At 36.7% G+C, this 5,229-nt stretch overlaps 1 non-coding gene across 1 annotated transcript; it reads left to right on the top strand.

The window, feature by feature from the left end:
- The first annotated feature begins 884 nt into the window (after positions 1–884).
- TRNAD-GUC (transfer RNA aspartic acid (anticodon GUC)) lies at positions 885–960 on the top strand. The gene has a single exon. It is a non-coding gene; the product is annotated as a tRNA-Asp (tRNA).
- Positions 961–5,229: the final 4,269 nt, after the last annotated feature.

The raw sequence follows: 5,229 nt of genomic DNA, 5'->3' as shown, positions 1-5,229 counted from the left end.
GTTCTTTTAAAGTTCTCAACTAGTAATTTTATCATTTCTGATACTATGTATATTGACTAAGTGTTCTCCTAGTCATGAATAACACCTTCTTGTCTCTATGGGAGTAGTGACTTTTAATTAGATGTTGGATATTGTGAAAGTTATAGTCATATAGGTGTAAATTTTGTTGCCTAGTGGGCAGTTAGTTTAAGGCACATCTATTGATAGATTAATTGTAAAACATAGCTTAATCCTGAGGAGTGACATTTCTAAAGTCTCTACTGAATTCTCTGAATGTTCAATAATGTCTCTCTATTATACCTGGTTAAAATCTGAACATCTCCTAGCCAGCTCTGTTCAGTTTATGGTTAGAGCCTTTGTAATTGTTTTCCATATAGTAGTTGATTTTACTCAACCTCATAAATTCTCACTCTGTTCGTGTGTAATTCAGTACTCAATAAAGACTCAAAAGAATACTGTGCAAACTCATGGAAATCTTTATCTATATCGCTCTTCCTATCTTGCAGTCTTACACCAAATTTAAAGCCACTTGCAGCCTTTCTGAAACCTGATTTTCATGTCCTCAACCCAATGATACTCCTATGCCCTGTTTTAGTCATTGCTTTTTGCACCAGTCTGGAAAGTGCCTTCAGGCAGAATGCCAGGGTGATTGGAGGTTCTCTCCTTTCTCTTAATCCTGTGCTGATATTAGAGGTTTAATACATTTTAGGTATCAATTTAATTGTTTACAATAGAAAGGACAGGCTGTTGCCAATAACAATGTCATGTCTGGCTGAGTATTAATCTAGGAGTCCTATCAGAAAAACAGCACAATAAATGATAAATTCAACAGAAATGCAAGGTGTTATGTCTGGAACTGTGTCCTGCAAAAGTTTATATGTCTGGCCCTGGCTGGTTGGCTCAGTGGTAGAGCGTCGGCCTGTCGTGCAGAAGTCCCGGGTTTGATTCCTGGCCAGGGCACACAGGAGAAGCGCCCATCTGCTTCTCCACCCCTCCCCCTCTCCTTCCTCTCTGTCTCTCTCTTCCCCTCCCACAGCCGAGGCTCCATTGGAGCAAAGATGGCCCGGGCACTGGGGATGGCTCCTTAGCCTCTGCCCCAGGCGCTAGAGTGGCTCTGGTCACGACAGAGTGACGCCCCAGAGGGGCAGAGCATTGCCCCCTGGTGGGCAGAGCGTTGCCTCCTGATGTGCGTGCCGGGTGGATCCCGGTTGGGAGCATGCAGGAGTCTGTCTGATTGTCTCTCCCCGTTTCCAGCTTCAGATAAATACAAAAAAATAAATAAATAAATAAATAAATAAATAAAAAGTTTATATGTTGAGGTTCTAAGTTCCAGTACTCAGAATGTGAGTTTATTTGGAGAGAGGGTCTTTCAAAGGCTGTTTAAGTTAAGATGAGGCTGCACTCTAATCTCATATGACTGGCATCCTTATAAAGGAAAATAAGACACAGAAACACACAGAAGAAGGACCATGTGAGGGCACTGAGAGAGGACATCCTTCTACAAACCAATGATTATAGGACTCAGAAGGAGGGGCCAACATTATGCTTTATTATTTTTGAAATTATAGATGCGATAACAGTGCTTCATATATGAAAAGATCTTAAAAATGTTATAATACATAAATATCTCATGTCATCAAGTTTATGCTGTTAAGTACTGGTATAACTTATAGCATGTTATTATATCTTCTCACAGGTGTTTCTCTCTACGGTTACTGACTCTCAGAATGATGACTGTTACATACCAAATGCTATGAAAATATACCCAGAAGAAAAATGAACAAGCATAATAATTTACATAATTTTGAATAGATTTTCCATGAGTTTTTAGACAATTTAAAAGACTATGAATAAATGCATTTGCTCATATAACAGCAGATATTATTTGCAATTTGAATATAGAATATTTGCATCACAAAGCGTTTGGTCCATTCAGTTGGTTTAGAGCTTATATCCAACTAGCGAACAAAGTATAGCTGGCATTATTCTGATGGATTAGTACTGATTGTGCCTTCGAGGCATTATAGTACCACTTTGTTTTCATGTAGATGGTTATAGATCTGTTTACCGGTTACCAATTGTTAGCATTAATTAAATTAAATCCTGTATTTTAATTTGTTGGATCTACTATAACAAAGCACCACAGACTGTGTGGCTTAAACAAGATAAATTTATTTTTTCACAGTTCTGGATGCTGCAAGTGGGAGATCAAGGTGTTGGCAATTACTTCCGTTTCTTTTAAGGCTGTAAGGGAAGGATCTTTTCCACACTTTTCTCCTTGGGTTGTAGACGACAGTCTCTCCCTGTTTCTTTTCCTGTTCGGTCAGTGCATATCTCTCTCCAGATGCTTGTTTTTACAAGGACACCAGTTACATTGAGTGAGAGCCCACCCTAAGGACTTCATTTTTAAGTTGATCACCACTGTTTAGACTATCTCCTCAAATAAGTTAACATTCTGAGGTAACGGCAGCAGAACTTCAGTATATATAAATTTAGGGAGAACACAATTCAATGAACAACTCAGAGACAGTTGATCAAAAGACCGAGGAGCCTATAATTCCTCATTTTCAATGATCTAGATGTTTATTTGAAATTCATCCTCAGTTAGATTTCAGATAAAAACTGAGTTATGTTGATCTGCCTATAGCAAAAAGCATAAACTAGCAGTGTTTTCAAAAAGCAAGAGGTACAAATTTCTGCCATGTGAAGGAAACCTAAGGCTGGAAGGCTATCATCTTGGATATCTGGGGACCCAGCTTCCTCTATTATTCTACGAAATCATCTTGACATCTATCATCAAGGTTACTTTATATTTGAAGAGAGCAGCTAGGGCTCTAAAAGTGATAGCTGTGTTGTCAGACTGTTTCCCAGATAAACCAGGTCTTTTTAAACACCCTTCTTGGCCATCCTTAAAATACTGCCACTCACTTATGTCTTACTGACCAGAATTTAATCAAATGGATTATTCTAGCTACAAAATGTGCTGTTTCAGTTGGGGTGGCACTTCTCCAAGTAAAATTGTTCATTTTCAAGGGAAAATGGATTTTAGGTGGCAAGTAGAGGTCTCTGCTTCATTTTTCAGGAATCGATGCCCTATATATGCAGAATGGAAAACAGGGGTCCAGCACACAGTCTAAAGGTCAGATAAGAGGAATGAGGGATCTTATTTCTTTAGTGAAACCGAATAATTTTCAAGATTCTTTAGAGATTGCTCTATGAAAAGTGAAAGTGGTAATTAATGCATGCTGAGGGTAAGAGTTGGACTACCTCCATATTCCAATGTGAAAATACAAATTTCTAAGCATACCTCTCTTTGGAAACTTTGGATGCAATTAGAACTATTCTGTTCCTACAGTCTAATAGTCAGCAATGTAAGAACAGGTAGGTCTGCAAAACAATGTACAAACCTGTATTAGCTGAGATGTTGCTGTCAGGGCATGAATTAATACTATGGCTTTTGGCCATGCTCAATATAATATAGGTTCTGATGTGTTAAATAAGATTTCTATGTAGCCAGACCAATAAAACTTATGTTATTACAAGCTATCAGTTATTAGGTTTACCAAGCACTGTGCTAATTACCTATTATCCTATTAAATGTTACATTCCAATTTTAGAAAGTAAGATATTGAGGCTTAGAGAAATTATTTAATTTTAATGATAACATGATTGTTTAGTGGCTAATTTGGGATTCATAACCACATCTGTCTGACTTCAAAGCCATTATGATATGATGAACTCTAATCTTATATGAAAGTAGGCAATTAAGAGATATTCTCTCAAAATCATACAATTGGCGCTAAATCATTTTCATTGAGAGACAAATGTCATATTTTTCACTCTGTTCATGACATATTTAAAAAAGTAATCAAGTAGAACTGAAATGTGTATCCTGTAAAATGTCTTAGGGGAAGATAAATTATATTTAATCATTTAATGTAATACTAAAGCAATGTTCTTAGTTTTGCATGAGGTCAATAATAGAACTAAGAGAACTAAGCCAATAGGCTTATTTTACAAGAAAACTATTGTTTTGTTTACTGTAATTCTGAGATATCCACATTTAAGACTGGTAACTTCCTATAGTATGAGTTTCTAACATCAGCAGAATTATTTAAATAAAGTTACATGGAGATTCTCTATGTCATATTAAATAAGCAGTTAATCTCTAGAGACATTTGAGTTTTTCTATTGTAGGTTGAGTTTTATCCTCTCAAAAAATATGTTGAATCCTAACCACTGTTATCTGAGATTGTGACCCTATTTGAAAACAAGGTCTTTGTAGATATAATCATGTTAACATAAAGTCATACTTGATTAGCACGGTCCTTAAATCAGATGACTGGTGTTCTAATGAGGTGAGAAAGATTTAGAGACACACAGATATACAGACAGTCATGGGAAAACAGAGGCAGAAATAAACTAAGGACTACCAAAGGTTGTTAGCAATTACTAGAAGGTAGGAAAAGTCAAGATAAAGGGCTTCTTTTCAAGAGCCGTGCAACAGAGCATGGCCCTGCTGACAGCTTGATTTTGAACTTCTTGCCTCCAGAATACACTGTTTTATTTTAAGCCAACTAGTTTATGATGCTTTTCTTTTATGGTAGCAAGATAAAACTAACACGGTCCCTTTCAAACCTGAAAACTTCTAGTCCACTCTACTAAGACTATAGGCCTCCTAGAACAGAGTCCTAAAATAGGGAAGAATCCACAGAGACAGTGATTGTAAGTTGGTTCAAAAAAATCAGTGATTTTTTTATCATGTAGACAAAAAATAAAGGTGAAAGCAAATAAGGAGAAAGAAACCATGTGAACCCATACCCAAAGGGTAGAATAAGATGTCTATGTAGGAGGAATTAGAAGACCAGACTTAGACTAAGGGAAGGAGTTTAGAATATTGTGAAATAAGTGTGGGAGACTATATATGGTATGTGATCCACTACAAGGAATTCAAACTTTGAGCGGTTTGTGGGACAGAGAAAGATTAATGTAAATTGGACAACATATAGAAAGAAGAGAACAGGATTAGTCTGGAACACCTGGAAAGTTGGCTCAAATACAGTCATTTAAACACACAAAAAAAGGATAAATGTGTGCAATATTCAAGACGGGTAACTGATAAAAAGAGAGAGAGACAGAGAGATGCAATGAGACAAATAGAGATAAAGAGAGATAGAGATATAGAGAGAGACAGAGACAAAAAGGATAAACGCATGTTTTGAATCTCTG

The sequence above is a fragment of the Saccopteryx bilineata genome, chromosome 12 (assembly GCF_036850765.1).
Source record: "Saccopteryx bilineata isolate mSacBil1 chromosome 12, mSacBil1_pri_phased_curated, whole genome shotgun sequence".
In the NCBI taxonomy this organism is placed as follows: Eukaryota; Metazoa; Chordata; class Mammalia; order Chiroptera; family Emballonuridae; genus Saccopteryx; species Saccopteryx bilineata.
This window is presented reverse-complemented; position numbering and strand designations above follow the sequence as displayed.